Source organism: Podarcis muralis, chromosome 3 (genome assembly GCF_964188315.1).
Source record: "Podarcis muralis chromosome 3, rPodMur119.hap1.1, whole genome shotgun sequence".
Classification (NCBI taxonomy): domain Eukaryota; kingdom Metazoa; phylum Chordata; class Lepidosauria; order Squamata; family Lacertidae; genus Podarcis; species Podarcis muralis.
In genome coordinates, this window is record NC_135657.1 from 85894119 (window position 1) to 85918766 (window position 24648).

A 24648-nucleotide genomic window follows, 5' to 3' on the forward strand; every position below is an offset into this window, starting at 1 on the left:
AGTACAGGGTCAATGCCCGAAATTCCCTGTTCTGTGAGCTCACTAGTTCTGTATAGGATTGTAGTCTAAGTTGCCCAAGATCAGGTCCTGATGGTTTCCCAGCTATTTATTACAAAATAATTAGAAGAATCACTATTCTTACATATGAAATATATAATGAATGATATTCTCACAAATGGAATGCTACCGAATTTGTGGAAAGTTTCATCACCCTCATCCATAAACAGGGAACAGAGCCTTAATTATTGCAAACTATAGGCCTATCACCCTGTTAAATAATGATTATAAGATTTTTGCTGACATCATTGCAAACAAGCTGAAAACAGTTCTGAAAGAAATAATCTACAAAGATCAAACCGGGTTCCTCCCAGGACGTTATATGCAAACCAATCTCAGATGTGTGATCAATGCATTAGAATACTTCAATTATAAAGCTGATAAACCAGCAGCTATTATGCTGGTCGATGCTGAAAAGGCATTTGATAACATCTCCTGGAAGTTTATGAAAAAATTAATACAAGAAATTGGACTTTGTGAAAATCACCACTGATATTTATTCTAGTGATGGAGGTCCTGAATACCAGGATACGAGAAGACCAGCTTGTCAGAGGTATTACTCTGGGGAATAAAGCATACAAACTCAAGGCATTCACCGATGACCTACTTATTATGACCGAAAATCCTAAAGAAAGTTTGATGAGAGTGTTAGAATTGATCAAGAACTTTGGAGAAGTGGCAGGTTTCAAACTGAACATCACTAAAACAAAACTGCTGGTCAAAAATGTACCAACACAGGAGAAGGAAGATTTAGAAAAAACATTGAGCCTGAAGATATGCCAGAAAGCAAAGTATTTAGGCTTATGGATTACCCCCCAAAATATAAATTTATTCCAGGACAATTATATGAAAACTTGGTTAGAGATTAAAAGGAATCTTGAGATTCGGAGTAGGTTGAAGCTTTCATTTCTGGGCAGGATTTCCATTATAAATATGAACGTGCTTCCCAAACAAATATTTTTATTTCAAATGATTCTGATACTGGGTGGAGCGGGCTGTCTCAAGAACTAGCAAAAAGACATTTCCAAATTTTTATGGCAAGGGAAAAGACCCAGAATTAAACATCTAATTTTAATTGATATAAAAGACAGAGGAGGTTTTTCCCTGCCTGATCTGAAATTATATTATGAGGCAGCTTGCTTCACCTGGTTAAAGGAGTGGTGTACGTTGCAAGACCTGGCCCTCTTAGACTTGGAGGGTTTTGATAACTGATGGGGATGGCACGTGCATTTAGTTTATGGGAAAGCTAAACTTCATAGAAATTTCTCAAACCTTATTGTCAGGAAATTGTTATTTGCGGTCTGGGGGAAAAACAAAAATTTGTTTGAGCCCAAAGTGCCTTGGTGTCAGGGAGAATCCGGAGGAGCAAGTGACAGAAGAGGTGGAGCAGGGGCTCGGGGATGCTGTGGAGCCCTTCAACCACCCAGAGGTAGAGAAAGTAGAAGAGAGGGTGGAGATTAGCCAGGAGGAGAAAGGGCTCAGGGATTCTGTGGAGCCCTTCAATCGCCCAGAAGCTCGGGAAGGGAGCTCAGACTCTGGAAGGGAGGGGGCTTCAGCACAGACAAGGAGGGAAGTGAAACGTAAGGATCAAAGATGTCTTGCATGATTCCCACATCTACTTTGCTGGTGCGGGAATTGAAGGAAGCCACTCCCTGAATCTGACTCAATGGGTTCGGACGTGTAATCCTGAACTGTAGCTGTTTCTTGTACATATGCAATAAAGACTGTGGTATGCAACATCGGTGGTATTTAAACCCTTGGAAACTTTCTAAAATGTATAAAAGCATCCCAAGCAATTGCTGGAGAGGTAAAGAAAAGCCAGGTACTCTATACCATGTGTGGTGGCAGTGTAAAGAAATTAAGGTGTTTGGGGAGGATATCCATTTAGAGCTAGAAAAAATATTAAAAATCCCCTTTAATAAAAAAACAGAAGCTTTCCTTTTGGGAATTACAGATTCAGACATTCCCAAAAAGGTAAGAGATATATTTTTATAGGCCACAGTCGCAGCAAGAGTTCTTATTGTGTCAAATTGAAAGAGTGATAAAGTCCCCTCAAGACTAGAATGGATTCAAAAATTGGCTGAATACGCGGAACTAGACAGCTTGTCTGAAAAAATCAAGAAAAAATCAAGATGAGAAGTCTTCAAAATTTATTTGAAAAATAATTATTGTAGTTTAAAGTCTGTTGCAGCTTTTGAATAATTTCAGTAGCAGTTTCCAGTATAATGTAAGACTTAAGATAGATTAAAACTTACTAAATTCTAATAATAACTTGTTATGTACTGGCAGCAAGTTAATGATGAATAATTGAAGTAAGGAGTGGATGGGAAGTCTGGTCTATAGAAAAAGACCATCTTTATTTTAACATTATGTGCTTATTATTTGGTTCATTATTTTTCTTTTTGTATTGTGTTGATGTATACCAATAAATGTCTTCTTCTTTTTTGGTGTGTTAAAGTGAATAATAATAATAATAAGTTGCCCAAGATCACTCCTTAATCTTGGCTAAGTTCATGGCTAAGTGGAGATTTGAACTCTGATCTCTTGGTCCTAGTGGAACACACTATTATGCTACACTGGCTATCATGTTGTTCATCACCTTAGGTGATGGTGTTCATTCACATGAGAGGGGGTACATTTGAGGGAAATACATGGAGAAGGGCTGCAGCTCAGTGACAGAGTACATACTTTGCATGCAGAAGGTCCCAGAGTCAACCTTATGTTCCCTCATTCTCCTTTCTCTCATACATGTGAATCTCCAACTTCAATTATAACATCATGAAGGAATTGGCTTGATTTGCAAGATAGAGTCTCGTTGATATTTTGTTTTTCATCCCAAAAGAAAGAGAGATTTGTCCATAATTCCTTGGACTTTCATTGAATTCAGTACAAATTAGAACATATATCCAACCTTGTCTATTATCAATTGGCAACAAATATAAATAAATCAAAATTAGAAGGAAGACATATCAAAGAGAAGATTCATAATGCTGGCTGGATTCAGGAGCTTACATATCCAGAGTTACAACAATGGCATACAGCTCCTTTTCCACCTGTTTTTGGTTAGTTTTGGATTAAGTAGATGCACTGTTAGAACAATGTTGTTACCAGATGATCCATCAATAACCTATATCATGGGACGGCAGTAGATAGCTTTGTCCATACAACTGTAACAAAGATCAAAAACTGCTTGTCAGTAAGATTCCTTGGGAAAAGACTAAAATAGCCCTATGTGATATCTCAGAATGAAACTGAGGAACACCAACGGTTTGGGTCAATGATAAGGACTATAAATATACAGCTATAATGCTGGTTACAGAACCAAATAAAAACCTATTGAATTGTATTCGGCTAAGCCCAATTCAGAGTACACACATTGAAATTAATGAACCTGCCTTAGTCATGTCCACTGATTGTGATGGATCTACTCTGAGTAGGGCTAGCACTGATCACAACCCACTATGTTTATTTTGAGGTCTTATTAAGTTCTTGTATAGCACCAGAGAGTGAAAGGTTATTCTCTGCTACCCAGCATTGATGATGACAAGACTGTATTTAGCATAACCTTTCTGAATTCCACGCACTCCATTTTTCAGTGATCTCGGGTTAGGTGATGCAGTGCATCCTGTAGTAATTAAATGAGATAAAAGTGGTGATGCCAGCAGTCATTATTTTATAGTTAGGAAAAATATTTAATAACACCAACAACATTCAATTGCATGTAGCTTTTTTAATTTCCCATGCTACTGAAAATAAATGGCTCTGCTGTCAATCGTCATATTCCCAATAAGCAACTCTTATCTTCTTTCACTCTGGTTTGCCATGTGTGATATCAAAATCCTGAAATAGTTGTGCAATACAAATCACCTTGAGAAATCAAACTTGTACTTTTTAAACAACAACAACAGGTGTATTCTTTTTGTGTTGTGGGTTCATGGGTTTCTTTTTCCAGTCCTGCCTTTGGGGCAAACCCCACCCTGCACCTCTTAGAAGATAGATTGGGAACCTGTATCAGATATTGCAGGGCCACAATTGTCATCATCAACTACCAAGAAGGCCCTCTGCCTGGTTCCCTGTAGCTTTGCTTCTTGCAATGAGGGAACCGCCAGAAGGCCCTCGGCGCTGGACCTCAGCGTCCAGGCAGAACAATGGAAATGAATGTGAATTTTACCTTTGTTAAGTAGGCTAGTTCCTAAATATACTCACAAAACCCTCTCTATCCTCCACCCAAGAGAGCAAGAAACATTATCAGAGTTCAAAGACACAGCCCAGCCAGACAAAAGCTCTCAAGGAGCAGGGCTGGTGAGTTTAGCTTGGGAGGCCCTGTGACGTGGGAAAAGTCTCAAGAGCCAGATAGAAAGATATAGAGCAGGCATAGGCAAATGGCCCTCCAGATGTTTTGGGACTACAACTCCCAAGATCCCTAGCTAACAGGATCAGTGATCAGGGATGATGGGAATTGTAGTCCCAAAACATGTGGAGGGCTGAGTTTGCCTATGCCTGGTATGTTGTTGTTGTTGTTTAGTCGTTTAGTCATGTCTGACTCTTCGTGACCCCATGGACCAGAGCACGCCAGGCACTCCGGTCTTCCACCGCCTCCCACAGTTTGGTCAGACTCATGTTTGTAGCTTCGAGAACACTGTCCAACCATCTCGTCCTCTGTCGTCCCCTTCTCCTTGTGCCCTCCATCTTTCCCAACATCAGGGTCTTTTCCAGGGAATCTTCTCTTCTCATGAGGTGGCCAAAGTATTGGAGCCTCAGCTTCACAATCTGTCCTTCCAGTGAGCACTCAGGGCTGATTTCCTTAAGAATGGATACGTTTGATCTTATCTTCTTGCAGTCCATGGGACTCTCAAGAGTCTCCTCCAGCACCATAATTCAAAAGCATCAATTCTTTGGCGATCAGCCTTCTTTATGGTCCAGCTCTCACTTCCATGCCTGGTATAGAGAGTCACAATTGGCTCTAACACCCGAGGTTCCTCATCACTGATTAAGCCTAGAACACTACTGCTACTACAGAAATGTCATCATGTAGTAGTAGTAGTAGTAGTAATAGTATGTATCATGGCAATGCAGGAGAAGAAAGTTTAAATCTATTCAGCCCTCTTAGTGCACATAAGTCTGAAAGTAGCGTCTAATTTCCAACCATGTTTTTTTTTTTTTTTTATAAAGATGGTTGTCAGTCTATGCAGTCTCAGCTGTTTGCCTTTGAAAGATATTAACACAATGTTGGACTACCCTAGGTGCTGTCATTAAAACGTTGTGGGGGGAAAAATAGCTGCCTTTTGTTCAAACAGAAATTACTGTGGTAATGTGATTCAGATCTTGCTTGAAATCTGTCTAATAATGGCTTCACACTGACTATAGAGAGGTGACATGGAGTGTAAGTCAACAGAACATTTGGCTTATGTACCCAAGCAATGGAAAAATCCAACTCCCCTCAATGTGGAGTGTTCACATGTTGAATCTTTTCACCATTACAATAAAATCAAAGGGAAGTACAATTGCAACGCTTGAATATTTGAAGTGCAGAACAGACAACTGAATCCCAGCGCTTGCTGTGTTAGCTCAGTTATATGACGGGAAAATAAGTATTTCAGGAAACAGCTTCATTTAATTAAACTAGGACTTCTCAAACTTTGTCACAGTGAGCATCTATAAGCTCTTTTGAAAAGGAACTTTTAAAAGCTTCCTGAAAGTTAAGGGTAAAACCAAAACAGGTGGTCTGGTAGCATTCACTTGTATCCCTTACACATGAAGGGATAGATCAAAAGGAAAGAAAAGGAATTCAGTTGTATGAGCTGAAGAAGGAACTTGGCCTTAATGTACCTGAGAGGTGGCTGCAAGCTACAGATTGGGAGCAGGGGATGAGGGTTGTCCATTGGCTTCCAGCATAGTGTAACCAGGACTGCCTGCATTTTTAATTACGTATTGTGTCATGGGTTACACATGTGATGGAATCTTTGAGGCTGAATCCTGACAAGACAGAAGGAATGTTTTGGGGGGACAGGAGGCAGGCAGGTGTGGAGGACTCCCTGGTACTGAATGGGGTAACTGTGCCCCTGAAGGACCAGGTGCGCAGCCTGGGAGTCATTTTGGACTCACAGCTGTCCATGGAGGCGCAGGTCAAATCTGTGTCCAGGGCAGCTGTCTACCAACTCCACCTGGTACGCAGGCTGAGACCCTATCTGCCTGCGGACTGCCTCGCCAGAGTGGTGCATGCTCTGGTTGTCTCCCTCTTGGACTACTGCAATGCGCTCTATGTGGGGCTACCTTTGAAGGTGACCCGGAAACTACAACTAATCCAGAACACGGCAGCTAGACTGGTGACTTGGAGCGGCTGCCAATACCACATAACACCGGTCTTGAAAGACCTACATTGGCTCCCAGTATGTTTCCGAGCAAGGTGTTGGTGCTGACCTTTAAAGCCGTAAAAGGCCTCGGTCCAGAGTACCTGAAGCAGCGTCTCCACCCCCATCATTCTGCCCGGACACTGAGGTCCAGTGCCAGGGGCCTTCTGGCGGATCCCTCGCTGCGAGAAGCCAAGGTACAGGGAACCAGGCAGAGGGCCTTCTCGGTAGTGGCACCCGCCCTGTGGAACGCCCTCCCACCAGATGTCAAAGAGAAAAACAAATACCAGACTTTTAGAAGAAGGCATCTGAAGGCAGCCCTGTTTAAGGAAGCTTTTAATGTTTGACAGACTATTGTATTTTAATATTTTGTTGGACGGGTGGGGTACAAATAAATTCTTCTTCTTCTTCTTCTTCTTCTTATTATTATTATTATTATTAACAACTCTGGACATTGTTGCACATCACATGGGATACCATGCTGTACATTTACTTACTTAATTTTTTTTTAGGGGGGGGGGTTAGGGGGGAATTTAGCCAAAACCACCAAGTCCCATTCTGGATTGAAATAAAAGGATTTATTATTGTAAATATGCATATATAGAAGATCCTTTATCACATGAAAACCATTAATTAAATAAATAGGGATACTGGTATGAGAAAAATATATATTCAGGTGTCTCATGTGAATGTATTGCCCCATCCTCACAGGAGCAGGAAGTCTGAATGGGGACCCTAAGTGTATTTGGGTCGACACACTTAAAAACATCTGTGTGATCAGCAACACTGCAGTATTAGGGTTTCTGAATGCATGGAGTCTTCTAAGCATGTTCACCAAAATTTGCTTAATATTCTAATTATTGGCGAAAGACAGCCATGGCATCACATGTGGGGATGTTGGAGCTGAGACAGTGTGCACACCTCCACATGTTCCTGCACATTCTTCTTATGTGGTATTTGAATGCCCAAATACAGCTATTTTAATAGCAGCATCTGACTGGCAATAGCTCTCTTCGGGACTTTGACTTACATGTAAAACCAACACACAACTAGGATTGAGCCCATTAAGCTTCACCTCCTTTCACATGCAACAATCCTGTGTTCGCTCTATGTCCATGAGTTTCAATGCTATGGAGAACCAGCGTGGCAAAGTGTCATACTAGGACCCGGAAGAGCAACGCTCAAATCCCCATTAGGCCTTGTTGCTTACTGGGTGACCTTGTGACAGTCACCAGCTCTCAATCTTACCTTATCTTACAGGGTTGCTGTAAGGATAATATGGAAAGCAGGAGAGCTGGAGGAAAGGTGGGATATAAATGTAATAAACAAGTAAATACAAATTAAATCCTTTGCTCACTGTAAGTTCATTGAACTCAGTGGGACTTACTTCTGAGTCCACATGCATTGCCGTTTGCTGTAAAAAAAATCTCTTTTTCAATCTGTTATTGCCATCCATAAAAACAGAAAACAAACCTTGTGTGGGAGCTTCTGCTTGTGCAACAAAACTTTCTGCTCTCCCATGTGTCCCCTGAAATTAGTTTAGGGTCAGGGTCAGGAAATCCCACAGAAGAGAACATGGGGGGGGAAAGGCAATTGTTTCCTTTGGCAAGCTGAAATGTTTGTGCAGATGAAATATTTGTAATAGTGCGATGTTGAATTCTACTCGAAGACAGTAGGTGGGTTGCAGAATGTCCTGGAAATCACATGGACATCAGGCTCCTACTTGTGTACCACAAAGATTTTTACCTTGTATGGTTCGTGTTAGTACTACTAAGGATAAACAGGCACCCTTAGAAGTTATATCTAGAGGCTTTGTTTACAGCAGAGGACCAGCCTCTGACTTATCTCAGTGGCATTCTGCTTTGTACCTCTATCAGAAAGAGAGCCTCCTGCAAGGCCTGCAGATCAGATATGTATTCAGATAATCACCAGCTTGCAAGGCCACTTCAACTCTCCCCATGTTGAACCTCTGAATAGGATGGGGAGAATGTCAGAGCCGGTTTACAAAAATCAGTGGTTAGCACAATGCGAGCAAACCTAGAAAATGATGAAAAAGTGGTAATCTTTTGAAGTAAGCTATGGAAGATTTCCCCCATGCTATGAAATTATAGGTAGGGAGGCTGCTCTTCCACAGAGCTGGTTCCAAGGGAGACTCCCGTAGCTGGGGGAAATGTCTCTGTTTTTCAAAAGGGACACAAATTGGCAGGTATTATAGAGTTTGGTGGAGGGGGTTTTCTAAAAAAAAGCACACCCCATGAAGATCAGAGGGGTCTATCCAAAACCAGCTTCAAACAGACAAATGAATGCATTCAAAGAGTGGTGGGAATCACTTTCGGTTGCTGACTACACCTCTTGAATACACTTTCCGAATTGCTGAAATCAGAGGAGCAGATGTCTGACAAAACGGCCTTGGGAAACACTATGGCTTTTTTAATGGTTGTATTAACAAGTCCAAGACCATGTAATATATGACAATAAATTGGTGGGCTTGAGCTCTTATTTCAGGAAGAAGTACTGATACTAAAATACAATTTACATTCCATCATTTCTGTTAGGTCTACAGCCTGATAGATCTTGATCAAGATATATAGGATGCAATAAAATCACAACTCACCTATTTCCCCCTCTGTTCTTGTTTCTGCCTTCATGCAACACTCTGTAGCTTTGTAATAGAGTGTTTGATGAATACATATGTCTAGTAGCTCTCCAGAGCAGCAATATCAGGAGCCTGCTGAACACCTGCCACCCTCTCTCCCTTGGTCTTTTGTTTTGTCTGAAGTCTGACTTTAGGATATCATAAGCCTTTGAGAAGTAAATGATAGAAAATGAAGCAGCATGGAAAGCCAGTCAGAACACTGGTGTTTAAAAAATACCATCTTAGGGTTTATTTTTGAAGACCTTGTTGCTTCCAAAGAGGGCAGGGTAATTATATTATCAGCCTAGAACATCCTTTATCAACCTGGTGCCCTCCAGATGTTTTGGACTACAGCTCCCATTTGCAAGACTGGGGCCAATGGGGATTGTAATCCAAAATATCTGGAAGGGGCCAAGTTGGCAAAGGCTATTCTCAGCTAATGAGAGATGCTTACTTTCTTTGATATAGTAATGACAACTGAAGTAATTTTCACTAGCCTAAATACACATAGACATAGAACAGGCATCCCCAACCTTCAGCCCTCCAGATGTTTTGGACTACAATTCCCATCATCCCTGACCACTGGTCCTGTTAGGTAGGGATCATGGGAGTTGTAGGTCAAAACATCTGGAGGGCTGCAGGTTGAGGGTGCCTGGCATAGACTCTTATGCACATATACTGTAGGTAGCAGAAATACGTGACTGGTTCTCCTCCCGTTAAGGTTTGTTGGTTAGGAAACAGAATCTCAACAATATTCCATGTATGTGCCCATTCTCTTGTCTTCTGAGACAGATGGATGCTAACAATTGCTTTTCTTGAGGAAGACCAGCACTATTTGCCGTCCATCAAACCAAACACAACTCACTAGTCATGCAAGTTACCGGCTACCTAAAGTGGATCAATAAACCTGCTTTTGCTGCCTTGTTGTAAGTAAAACAACACCCTGCTCTCTGAGCACCTGGCAGGTCACAATGCATGGCATGTGGATGGTCCAGGTTGGTGACTCACACCAGCTGTCCCAGCCTGCCTCAGATGGCAGACACAGCTGAGCACCATTCATGTCTTTGTGTGTTCCCTCTCCTTCAACAGGCAGATGCATGCTTGTACAACTTGATCAATCATTAGAACCAATACAACTACCCAGACAACTCTAGGACTCTCAGTAAAATTCCTTTCCAATTTTCTTGCATGCTATATAAAGGGAACATCAACAGTTTCCTTTTGCAGATCTCTCCCCCTCTGTGCCCTTATTTAATTAGTGCAGTAATGGCTTTATGGTTTTGTGACTTTCCCCCCTCCTTAACAAGGTAAGCAGAAAGCTTGAGCTAGAAGCTTCAGGACGGAATGAAAAGTTCCGTATCAAAACATTCTGTTTAGTGAGCTGACAAGGAAAGCAAAGTTTAGCCTTGTCATCCAGCCGTATGGAGGCCCCCATTTTCCATGATTGAGGTGCCATTTGATGCCTTGTTCAGAAACCTCTGGTTCAATACTTAAGAGTGATGCCACAGAGATAATAAATGGTCCATAAATTTAAACCTCAGCATGAATAATTCACATTCTTTCACCTGCCAAAAGTTCTGGATCAGATGCTGGCTGTCCATAGTAATAGAATTCATCCCAATTGTGTTTTATGTAATGCGCCTGACATACATTACTGCACCACATTATATTCCATTAATTTGGCAGGGGTTATAACACAGAGTGACATGGCATGCTCAGATAGTGTCTCACAAGTATGATACTTCCAATCAATTAGATAGTAAATATGCAAGCCTACACACAAGTAGTGGACAGAAGTGAAGGGTAAAAGCCAGCGACTGCCATGCACATGTGATTCAATTGTGTGACTGGCCAACAAGTTGAATTTGTTTTGGCTGCTTCATGAAGCTTCCCCCCTCCCTTCTATTAATGAATACAAATTTGCCGTGCGATTCCAAATGCTGCAAATTGCCCTATAAGTGGTTGGTGCTGTCAGTGACACACTGGGCTGGACTCTGATAAGCGGGATCTGACATTTAGCAGAACAGCAAATCTGGAACTGCATCAGCCCTGCTAAAAATGAACATGATGCCCAGCTGAAGGTTCTTGTCATCTTTCGAAAGGAAAGTTGGCAGAAACAGTGGTCAGGAGACATGCTGGTATCACAGCATTAGCCAGGGAGGTAGGCTTGCCTGACAGGCTTAATAGATTGTAATCAATCCTGTTACATAAAAGTCACAGCTACCTTGAGTACCATACTGCGTGCGGCAACGTAGTGTCAGCAGATGTGAAAAGCACTGTTATATTCCTGATGTGCAATTCTCACTTATGAAGTGCCACAGTGTGTGAGGACCAAAATCTACACACATTGGCTGTTGCCACCTGCCTATAATCATGGCATTGCAGGAAAAAGACCCCTGAAATAGACAGCAGGACAGGTGGGGAGGGGAGCTGCAGTTTGAAATAACAGAATTCATTCTACCACCTCAGTATCCTGTCACTTCATTCCCACCACTTTCTGTTGCATCCCCATCAGGACTTGCTTCTTGGTGTGCATGCCTTATAGTATTTTACTCAGAAGTAGCCCCATTTTGCTCATTATAATTTGTCAGGAGGTAAATATGCTTTGTTTGGTCCCTGCTCCTGCCAACCTAGCAGTTCGAAAGCATGTCAAAGTGCAAGTAGATAAATAGGTACCGCTCCGGTGGGAAGGTAAACAGTGTTTCCGTGTGCTGCTCTGGCTTAGTCATGCTGGCCACATGACCCGGATGCTGTCTGTGGACAAACGTTGGCTCCCTCAGCCAGTAAAGCAAGATTAGCGCCGCAACTCCAGAGTCATCAGCAACTGGATTTAATGGTCAGGGGTCCCTTTACCCTTACCTTAAATATGCTTAGGACTGCAGAATTATGCCCTGACCAGGACAACTGCAACAACATGTTGCCGAACGGACTGCTCTTCTTCAGTATTCCAGCCAATCAGCCATATGCTTCTAAAGGATACTCCATGTTATTCTCTCTTCCACCCAGTTTTTCATCCCTTCCCCAACAGTCAATCAGCATGTCATAGCCATTGGGCACATTTTGTCCTCATTGGCCTATTTGGGGAGTTCCCAAACATTTCTTATACTTCTGCAAACCTTGGGGTTCCCCTCTTGTATGTGGTTGTTGCTGTATATGTATGTGTGTGTGTATTTCCTCACATGCCTCTGAGCTTCAGAATGATCCTTCTTGGAGGGAAAGCTGCAATCCTATGAATACTTACAAGGGGTTGCAGTCAGCTAACACCTATTCAGTCAATGCCTTGAATGGAGCTAAGTTAATCATGCTGAGTCATTTCAGTAAATGTACACTAAGTAAAAGTTAGTTGAATACAACCCTGCTCATTCAATTCAGTGGGGATTCAGGGTAAAAGGGTATGGGAGAATCCGATGCTGACATCCAGTACCAAGATGGAGGTCTCTACCAGGCTTGTGTGTTGAGCATGCTGCTTTATGGAAGTGAGTCGTGGGCAACTTACAGCTATCAGGAGCGACGCCTCAACTCCTTCCACATGTGCTATATCAGGAGGATTTGGGGTATCACATGGCAGGATAGAGTTTCAAACAAAGATGTGTTCTCTCAAGCCCACATTCCCAGCAAGTTTGCTCTCCTGTCTCAGTGACTCCTATGCTGGCATGGTCATGTCCACAGAATGGAAGATGGCAGGATCCCTAAGACTTGCTCTACGGGGAGGTGGCTTCAGGCACCAGGCCCATTGGCAGACCAACTCTGCGTTCCAAAGATGTCTGCAAACATCACATGAAGGCTGGCAATATCAACCCTTGCAGATGACCACAGTGCCTAGAGACAGACAGACAGGTCATGCATCCAAAACAGTGACTGCAGGTGGAATGACCGCTGGGAGGAGCACAAAGAGAAGAAATGTCATGGTGCATCTGCAGAAGCACTAACATATGACTTCATCTGCCCCAGATGCAAGAAAACATGTTTCTCCCATATCAGTCTCTACAGCCACAGCAGTCACTGCAAGCTTCCAAGAATTTGACTTCACTTGCAAAGATGCACACTCCTCCATTGTCTCCAAAAACAGACAGAAGCCAAAAACAACAACCCCACTCATTGAATTCAGTGGGAATTATATCCAATTAAACCTATGTCTGGCTACCATGGACTGAATTCAGTTGTGGCCTTGTGTGAACAGAAGTTCTTCAATTCATGGAAGAGATTTTGATCCAAAAGAGGCATCCAGTGGCAGAAGAGAAGTGATTCTTGTCAATTTCACCTTCCCCATGCATTTTTTAAAAGAAAGAAAAAATACTCAGAAGACAGGTGATTTTCTTCAGCAAGCACCGAGGAACTAATATACCTCAGTTGCTGTATCATTGCAGTGGGGAGAAATTTCCATAACGATGTGGCCTCTCTGAAATGGCATATGTCTCATTAATACTGGAAAAGACTCAAACATCTGGCAGATCTTTAATGCCACAAATGTGTTGTCCCAAACTGGATGGGAGAGCAGAGCCACATTAATATTAAACCAACTGACTCCACCAGGATAATGAAGACACACACAAACACAACAGGCTTCAATTCTTCTAAGCCAAGCATCTTTTGTTCTAGTGCTGAAAGGACATTTGTCTAAAAGACCTTGAAAAGATCTGCCAGTACACTTATTAATATCATCAAGCCATTGTGAAAATAAACAGAAGTTGGGAGAGAAAGGATTTAGGTTACACGTATTTTAAAGGCTATTGTTTATTACACCAAACAAACTTCTTATCATGCACTCTTCCCCCCTTTAAGCTTTGTTCTCCTCGCTTTAAATTAAATCACCAGATCATGTCCTACTTACCTCTGCTATTATGTGATCTCTTTATTCATTCAACAGGCAAACCAGGATATATAATACTGCTCCCTCCCCCCACTCTGGCTTTCAAAAATAGAAATAGTTCAATCACAATATAATGACCACTTCTTTTGACTTTTTTTTTTTTTTTAAGTTTGGGTGACTCATTTCTGTAAAATAGATTCTTTCAAATCGCTGTACATAAACGTTAAATAGTACAATTTGACTGGTATTCATGTAAGCAACGTCTTTCCTAATGTTTAAATAAAGCCTTAGCCTCCACTCTTAAACATAATAGTGTGCTAGGAAAAACATTATAACTCTATAATGCCAAACTGACTGACCATTTACTCTCACCTCTTGTAAATATAAATGTAAAAAAAGAATGTAAAGATAAATAATTGCTCTCATTTATCTCATGGCCATAATGAAGGATAATGGGAAGAAAATTCATTTTCAGCCCTGAAGGTTTGGGGTTGAGGAGATAATCTGTAGGATTATCTAATCAAGGGGGCCTAAACAGGTCTACTCACGTATATAAGTTGAGTTCTGACACAAAGGGGCAATTCTTAAGAGAGGGTGGCCCCAATAACATGCATTTAGGAAGCTCGGTGGGGCATATTTGCAAATACATTTGCTTAGGATTGCTGCTTCATTTGGCTAGCAGGCCACAATGCTATGTTTCTATGCAGAGTTAGGTACACCAATGTCCGGGCACTGCCTCTGCATAGGATTGAGCTGTAAGGCTTACTGAGTAAAGTGACATTTCTGAGGGTGAGAGATTTTACTTTCTTGGTCTCCATGATCACTGCAGATGGTGACAGCAGTCACGAAATTAAAAGACACCTGCTTCTTTGGAGAAAAGCAATGACAAACCTAGACAGCATCTTAAAAAACAGAGTCATCACCTTGCTAACAAAGGTCCATATAGTTAAAGCTATGGTTTCCCCAGTAGTGATGTATGGAAGTGAGAGCTGGACCATAAAGAAGGATGATCGTCGATGAATTGATGCTTTTGAATTATGGTGCTGGAGGAGACTCTTGAGAGTCCCATGAACTGCAAGAATATCAAACCTATCCATTCTTAAGGAAATTAGCCCTGAGTGCTCACTGGAAGGACAGATCCTGAAGCTGAGGCTCCAATACTTTGGTCACCTCATGAGAAGAGAAGACTCCCTGGAAAAGACCCTGATGCTGGGAAAGATTGAGAGCACAAGGAGAAGGGGATGACAGAGGACGAGATGGCTGGACAGTGTTCTTGAAGCTACCAACGTGAGTTTGACCAAACTGTGGGAGGCAGTGGAAGACAGGAAGTCAGGTGCTCTGGTCCATGGGATCACAAAGAGTCGGACACGACTAAATGACTAAACAACAACAACAACAACAACAGTGGAAAAGACTGTGTTAGAAGGTGGCAGACTCTCCTTCATTGGAAGTTTTTTAATAGAGGTTGAATGGTCATCTGTTGGGGATTCCCATTACAGGTGAATGAACAAGATGACCCTTTGGGTCCCTTCTAACTCTGCTATGCTATGGAAGAGGAAAGGTATGTAATGTGTATAGAGCTTTGTTGATTTTAACCCAAAATAAGCACTTAAATAAGCACACAAAATAAGCATGTTCACAGCAACTGGAGTTCTGCTGCTGGTTTCAGCTGAATGTATCACACACCCAATATATCTAGGACGTATTTTTATTAAAAAGGGAGGGAGGACAACTAGTAACTAATAAGGCCCCTTGAAATCAATTGGCATTATATTGGCATTCTAAAAATAGCAGTAATATGTGTATTTTTATTACTTTCTTGTTGTACTCCTAAGCACACTTACTAGAGAGTAAGCCTGATTGAGCTCAACAATAGGACTTCTAGGTAAACTGGTTTAGGATTGTAGTGCACAAGAATGAAAAGGAGATCAGTAGCTGCCCAAAGGCTGAAAGGCTTCCAAAAGAACTTTCAGTTATTTGTTCTTCAAAAGAGAACTATAGAGTATGTCAGAACTATTTTTCCCCCTTATGATGCTTGCTTTGTATTTTTAAGAAGGATGTTGGCAGATATGTATGTATAAAACACTGAATAATGTAGAGTGGGGGAAAGCTACATTCTGAAGAAAAACAATGCACTTTGTTGTGGAATACAGTGCAGGGGAAAGAGAAGGTACTGGCTAGAAATCAATCCTGGCAGCAGGAGAGGCGATGAAACTGCAGAACCCCAGTCCAGATAAAGTTTGCCATGCTTAAGCAGTAAGCTAATTGCAAGAAAAAGAAAGCAAGCAAGAAAGAGGGAGGGAGGGAAGGAGGAATTTTTTCCCCCATTAATTCCATTAAAGTCACATCTTTTGGGCTTGATGAAACAGAAAAGCAAGGAGGCTTACATTGGCCATAGGGTGTGGAATGTGGGCGTGATATGGTACTCCCCCTGGTCTGCTTCTTGGCTCCGCCCCCAGAAGCCCACCAGTGCAGCTGATTGGCTCTCAAATGGGGCCTGGCCACTGCAACAAGAGCAATGTTGGCAGTCTGCTTGTATAGGAGGAAGTGGGCCTGCTCTCTTCTCACACTCTACACCAGGCACCCCCAAAGTCGGCCCTCCAGATGTTTTGGGACTACAGTTCCCATCATCCCTGACCACTGGTCCTGTTAGCTAGGGGTGATGGGAGTTGTAGTCCCAAAACATCTGGAGGGCTGAGTTTGGGGATTCCTGCTCTACACAATGGAACAAATCAGGGGTTCGGGTGAAGGGAAACTCAGGGTTTCTGCAATTCTCCTTATCCATATTCCCCTTCAGGTTTTGAAATTCTAGAGTAAGTAGTCTTGTTTCATTGCATTGGAAATTATCCAGCAGTGCTTGCATCGTTTGCCACAAATTCCAACCCTACAGTTCATTTGTGCCTGTTTTCCCCTCTGTATAAGCATGTGTGATGTGATTTGATTTGCATCAAATGTATTTTACTCACTCCACTTAAAGGACAAGTACTTCGAGGATGCCGGTGGAGGCTGCTCCAATAGGGTGAGTGGGCTGCTGCCCCACCAATCTCAATCTTCCCCCAGCAAGCCTCCATTTGCTTTCTTTCTTACAACCAGTCCAGGCGTCTCTCAGATTCCTCCTCCTTAGTCTCAGTCTTGCCCTTGAAAAACTCAACTGTGAGGAGGAGGAGGAGGAGGAGGGGGGGAGGAGGAGGAAACTAGAATGAGTTGACTCTGCCTGTCATTGGCTCAGGCTCCAACTGTTGGTTCTTCTGCTTTCTGCTCTACCAGTCCTAATGGGCACCAGCTGCTACTGGATCCTGCTGAGATGCCCAAGTGGACTGAGGGGAGCAAAGGACTCTCGTCTTTTTGCTCACTCCTGTTGTACAGTCACTTGCACTGTGGAATGATAAGGATGGTGGGGGGTTATTCAACTGTGTTGAATTTGGTCAAAGCTCAGGAACATTTTCAATCAAAGTTTTCCCTGCATGCTATGGATTCCATCTGTGCTTACTGCCCTGCATAAACCAGGTAAAAGTGGGAGGGGGAGCAATATGTTAATCTGTAACAATGTGCATGGTAATGAAACTTGTAGATGAAAAGATTGCTTAATCCTGGCAAAACCATCAATATTCGGGAGCCTGTGATGTAGTTTATGAAGTGCATCCATTAACACACCTACATAAATTCTGTTCAGAAACCCTCTATAATATTGTTTGATCCTACTGTTCTTATTCATGCACAACTCCCACTGAGGCAGTATGACTAAAGAATCACAGGCTTAATAAACACATTTATAAAGGAATCTCAACCATGGGCAGAATCTACCACTGAATACGTTTGAAATGCAATCTTCCATATAAATCCCACACTGCTGAACAAATTCTAATCGAGAACAAAGGTGTGTAACTTATCATAAATCACAGTTCAGCTCTGCAATATAACTGCCCCTGCAGCTCTGAACACAATATTGCATGTACCATGGACAAAGGAAGAGACGAACTTGCTAATAGCTCCCAGTGGCAAAATTAAAAGTAGTTCTGGCAACTTTTGGTGAACAAATTTGTTCAACATATCTGACATTCAAAACTAGAATAAAGTTCAAGCCATACCTTGCAGTTCACGAAGTCATTTAGATACAGCCAGCCTTGAAAGCTATTTTAAATCAAATAGCTCATAGTTGTTGCTGCTATTCATGTGAGCATAGAATTCCACCCTCTAATCTTTATGTTAATCCCCTATAATGCTGGAAACTTAGTAAGCTTTCAACTAGTCTGGATTGGTGGAAGTTCTAACAAGATGGAATGTTGTAGCTGTTCGTTTAATTATTTTTATTTCCCGATCTAATACTGTTTTTCATTTAAAAACTGGCTCGTACATTGTTCTTATTGATACATTTTCTAAGTTTGTATACCTTCATCAATTTCTATCCTTTGATTTAAATAAACTTTTCCAATTTATTTTATCTTTGGTCTGACTCTGTTCTCTTTCTGATTAACACCACTAACTCACTGGAGCAAGCCTGATGGAGCAAGATTTAAGAACATTTTCCCCAAGCATTTAATCCCCACCACTGATACCAGATTTTTTTTATATATATAACAGAGACCTGAGCCAGGGAGTGCACATTAATCCACACACAGATGACATCAGTACAGTAAGCCTGATGCAAAATAATGTATTGGCCTTGCTCCCAAAATGTTCCAGAAGCACATAAAAAAGTCCATACAGGTGGTACCCTATCTCCCTCTGCTATTTATTTTTAATTGGCTCCACCCACCTGTCCAAAGTGGCCTGAGGTGGGTGGGGCAGGTCTTGATCTAACCCACCAACCAGTTCCACACCCCTGCAACCACTGTACATCATTTAATAGGAACTCCTAGGTCTTTGTATGGTTTTAGAGCTACATGACTTGGTCCCTACACTGGTAGACCCCTATGAATGCGATGATCCGGTCAGTAGACATTGGCTGGCTGAAGGATGGGAAAGGCATTCTGGAAGGAGGTGGCACGATCCTGGCCCCTTCTACATGCCAAAATGAACAGCTTTTAAAAAACTTGCTTTTCCCACCATCCTTATACCTGAGAAATTTAAAATGCCATTCTATTGCTCTCCCTTAATTACTTTACCTGTTAGAGAAGAGATTTCATCTGACTCTTAGTTTAGCTCCCTCTTGATGATATCCACCCTTAGGCAAGAGGCTACCTTGTGATAGAAATGAAAGAGCAAAATCCTTCAAAGAACATTCTCCGACTCACCTAAGCTACCTTCAGAAAGTTTAGTTTCTAGCTAATGAGCCTGGGAATATAGCTATTGGCACCTGCATTCTGGACCGTGGTACCATGCTCCCATAGGTTCTTCCTCGAATCAGGCAGGAATAATAGAGCTGGGAATAAAAGAAAAGTAAAACCCAAAGCCTGCACAGGAAAGAGTGCCTTAACAGCATCAGAATGAGCCACACAGGTGGAGAAGAATTGATGCCCATGATAATAAAGAAGTACAGAAACTGGAGCTGGATATATCGGCTCATTCATCTCACAGAGTAGAATGAGAAATACTCTTCAGATCTGGTGGGGTGGTAGAGGTGGAGAGAAGTCTGCTTTTGGTGAAATGCTTTCTTCTCACCTATCAGTAGCACAATGAAGTTTTGAGATTAACTGGCATTTCTCATCAGGAGAGCAGCTCTCATCGAGAACGGAGTTGGTTTCAGCTTTAAACTTTCAGGTGAGAAAGTACAAATGGCCTGTCCTTACGTGTCAGGAAAACCGGTGTTAATAAATGAATCAGTGAGGGCAGAGTTCCATCGCAGGCTCTGCTGGCTCTGTCCAGCATGATATGGTGCTGAAGTGGCAGCAAGTCTATTTAAAAGACCCATCGTCCAATGCTTGCAATAGCCCTGTGGCAGAGGACCTGCTTCAATCTCAGGCCTCTCCAGGTAAAGCCGTGAAAGACTCTCTGTCTGAAGCCCACTGCCAGTCAGTGTGGACAACACTGAGATAGATGGAACAATGGTCTGATTCAGAGTAAGGCAGCTCCCTGTGTTCCTATAGTTTCAGCTACCCCAGAAGCAGAGTTGGAGAAGAACCAAGTGAGTGATTTGGACCACAGAGTTGTATCCAGAAATTGTTGAGTGCAAGGCAGATCATGTGGTTGATCTCCCCCCTCTGATGCTTCCATTCACAGCTGCCACCGCCCCTCCCTGTACCTCCACTTCAAAAGAGGTTGGTGGGACCTACTGAACATTGTGGGCTGTGTTGTATAGGGCTACTGTGGGAGGGTGGACTCAACTGTAAATTAAGCACAACAACCTTGTATGATTCCTCTGCACAATTTCAGGTGATTCCTCTCCTGCTCTTGCCCAAGCAGCCTCTTATGACACAGGCCACCATGATCAGCAGGTCAGTCAAGCCAATGGCTGGTTTATGCACAGGCAATCACACAGGATGCCACATATCATGCACAATTTCTGGTTCTTCTCCCCCCCCAAAAAAAAAAAATATAAAAAATGTATTGCTGATATCCCAGCCTCAAAACCTGCTTCTGCTGTAGCCGTTGATGTTGAAAGAGCAAGATCTTGATCATACCAGTTGTTTCTTCTAACTAGAGCTGACATCATATTTTCACCTCAAGCAAAATTCCGAGAGAAATATCTGAGGAATGTCAAGGGAGACCACAAACATTTCTCAAAGGGAAGGGGTGACTGGTGATGTTTTACCAAATCCCAAAGGCTGTCAATGGATCTTGCCTCAAGCGAAATTCAAAGTGAATTTGGGTGTTTTCCCTCGTGCAAAACAAATGAAGACAAGCATGTTGCAAAGACTAGTGAAATTTCTCAGGGAGGCTTCAAGCAATTCTGCTTCTAATTCTCTGTCCCCAGAACTATTGCCCATTCATTGTTGTGTTTTTAAGAGCTAGGTGGTGACAGTCCTTCAATGGGAACACCTGGTGGTGGTGCAGTGAGCAGAAAACAATTGCTGCTGCTGATATTGGTGGCTATTGGGGAGAGCCCCACATATTATTTATGGCAGTGAAGACATCGGGGTGGCAAGTCCCATTCATTTTTGAGCTGAGAGCTACACAGCAGCACTCAGAGAAGTGTAAAATTCAAAGGATACTTCTATTCAGTCCAAGATGTGCAAATCAGATCAATTCACCAGCAAAATGTCCATTAGCCATGCTTTTCTGGTTTTGCCATTTCTACTTGCTGATAAATCTCTCAACTATCCACCCCATCCATTCATTAATTCATCCATTCAACATATTGATTGATCTTCATAATACAGAACATTTGGAAAGTACATTATGACTGCTGTGCTGTCCAAACACTAGATGTGAACACATGTGCTCACTTAGACACACTATTTGTGTGAGGTTAGTATCTGATATCTGTATATTACTGTGTTTATTTTTCTCATACATGTGCCCACAAAACCAACTTTATGGGATACCAACGCTGAATTGCTCAAATGCTAAATTCCAAATCATGACAATAACTCAGGAAAGCAATGGTTTTAGAGCAAAGGTGACTAATATTTTTGTGCGTATAGCCTGAGAGCCAAATTCACCCTCAGCCAATCCACCAGGGACCACATGCCAACAGTACATATAGCTGCTCCGCACACTTGCATGCACACTCTCACATGCGTGCGCGCACAAACACACACACACACACAGGCACCAAACATTTGCCTCCTTAGATGAGCGGTGCAGGTGCAAATCACCACCTCCATAGTTGAAGGATGCATATTGCTCTCCTACACATTAGGTGAAGGATTAGCTTAGGAGGGAGGGGACAATTTGTATCCCAATCTGGGCATTGAGCTGGGCAGCGAGGTTTTAACATCTTCATTTAACATGTTGACCCACCCCAGGGCGCTCTCTCTCTCTCTCTCTCTCTCTCTCTCTCTCTCTCTCTCTGTGTGTGTGTGTGCACGTGTTATTTCCACAACCACCAAAATGGCAGAGGGCTTGGTTGAACGTGGTGGGTTGAATGGGATGGGATAACACTAACAATTTTGCTTTGTTTTTAGATCCAACCCTTTGTTCCCACTAGCCCCCTTATTTGACTAGCTCCAAGAAATCAAGAGTTATCCATTTGGCTCCTTTCTGTTCTCCCCCCGCCCCCACTGTCACCTCCAAATTTGCATAGCAGAGACAAAAGATTAGAGGTACGTACATGCAGCTGAAGTGAATAGCCGCTGCTTCATCAAAGCAATTGTTACTGAGCGGTCTTCTCTCTCCTTTTTACCACATGTTTTGGGAAAGAATTGGACGTTGAAAGACTAGCATTAGGGTTCCTGCCTTTTTTGTAGCCTTGAATCCTCGAAATAATAAGCTAGAAGCAGGAAGCCGTCAACTGATAGTACAGAAATCAACTGCATCGTAAACAGCTCTGACTGCTTGCCACCTTCGTGAAAAGTCAGGACAAAGGGAGGTAAATATAAGCCTGTGCAATGAAAAGGCCCTGCACAATTGCTCCACTGGCAGGTTGGCTCCATCAGCCTCAACTGAGTGGATGTCTGCTCTATTATTCCTAATGCAGGGCTGGTTTCCTGTTGCCTGCAGAGAGTGGGGGCAGGGACACTTTAAAAAAGAACTGAGTTGGCTTCTAGTCTGTTAAGGTGAGGAATATATATATATATATATATATATATATATATATATATATATATCAAAGCACGGCTGTCCTGTGTAAGATTTGTTTGCTCATCTGTCGTTTAGCGTTAGCACATATTCAAGGATGCATTTGTCACTGATAGCATCTCAAAAACAACACTTAGAGGTGATGAGGTTGGGTAGGGCCATGCTTTTATTGACAATCAAGGTACATTTACCAAGACAGTACATTTTTTTGTACAGATTTATCATTTAGGAAACAGCCATAGAAGACAAATAAAAGAGATGAGTGCTTGCTTTGTGTACCAGTGTTGAAAGGGCCTAAATATGACTGTAAGATAAATCTTACTGTGGCGTACCTTGTCCATGTGGCCAAAATCCAGTGTGATGCTGGAATGAGAGACAGGGCTTCAAATTCACTTCAAGCTTCACTGGGTGACCTTGAGCCAGTTGCTGTTTCCTCATCCAACCAGTCTCACATGGTGGTTAAGGATAAAATTTGAGGGCAATGCATGGTTTGTTGCAGGAAGCCTGAAAAACAGAACAAAATATTAGATGGGATTGTTATCATCATCATCATCATCATCATCATCATCATCATCCCACTCCAAAGCACTAAGGTTTTGTACATGAGCTGAGTGACTGAGTGCCCAAGGTCACGCAATGAAGTTTATGGCTCAGTGGGGGTATGAACTCAGGCCCAAGTCTAAAAACCAAAACGAAATCTCTATGCATATTGTTCTGGTTACTGGTCAACAATGCCTTTGTCTGATAGATTGTTGTCCAGAAAGCTTAGCTGATAAGAGTGAACAGTTAGGAGAAATAGCTATGAATCTGCGCTTCAGTTAATTATGAGAGCTTGGAGAAGCTGGCACATGCCCCACAATGAAGGTGAGGGGGCAAGTGTGTGTGTGTGTGTGTGTGTGTGTGTGTGTAGAAACACCTTGAAGTTTAAAAGAGACAGACTGACAGAACTGTGTGTTGACTGTGGGCTCATTGGGATTACAAGGCCTCTCTCTGGGAATCTGATGTAGGATAGCAGACCTGTTTGTGGGATGACCTCTAACTCCACTTATCCTCTGCCATTAAGGTTGCCAAAGGAGTAAATGTCACAAAGTTGTTCTGCTTGTTTAAACAAAATGGAAGAAATTCCCTAATTCATGGGTGGGAAACCAGCTTCCCTCCAAACGTTGTTGGACTCCAACTCCCATGAGCCTCAGCTAGCATGGCCTATGGTCAGGGATGATGGGAGCTTGGTTTATGAAGGGATGTTGGCGTGTGGCATGTGCCAAACATGTGCAGCTCCCCAAGCATGTAGGTTTGTGGCAGTGCAGTTGTGTTCTGGAAATTCAGCCCAACTCCAACTCTTCAGTCAGTTCAATCCTTTACCAACAGGTCCAAAGCTTTAAGGCAGGCTTCCTCAAACTCAGCCATCCAGATGTTTTTGGCCTACAACTCCCACGATTCCTAGCTAGCAGGACCAGTGTTCAGAGATGATGGGAACTGTAGTCTCAAAACATCTGGAGGGCCGAGTTTGAGGAAGCCTGCTTTAAGGCAATTTCACTATGTACACTATATACTGACTTCCACTAGATCCCTATTAGGAAGGGCAGGCTTCAAATGTAAAGCAAGTACAACACACAACATACAAACAGCACAGAGTTCAGTATCAATCTGGGAGAGCTTCCTTGCAGCAAAGCAAAAAGGCAATGTACACCCTCTTAATATACCCAAGAATGACCACACCTTTGGCCGGTTGCCAGATCACAGTGACCTACTTGGCTGGTTGCCAGGTCAGTGACCTTCAAACACTAATCACAAGACCTGCAGGTGTAAGATAAGGGAAGCACATGCCCAGATTTTCCTTGACAGCAATTAAAGGAACCTCAACAGTCCATCAACATTGGAAGACCCACAGATTCCCCAACATTGCCCTAACAAATCCATTGCCAACTCCTTCATAGCTCACCTTCTCCAAATATTGTTACCCCAACAAAAAACTTATTCTTATTCTTATTATTGTTTTTGTTAGAGGATAAGGGTAATATATTTGAGCATATACATGAACCTATTTCATATACATTTGAACATGTCAAGATATATGCCTTGGATGTTAAAAGGTTCACTTTAAAAATAATACCATGCACTTGAAAAGAGTCTAGTCAATTCAAATGTATAGCTCTCCCACCTCTCTGCTCTGAGGT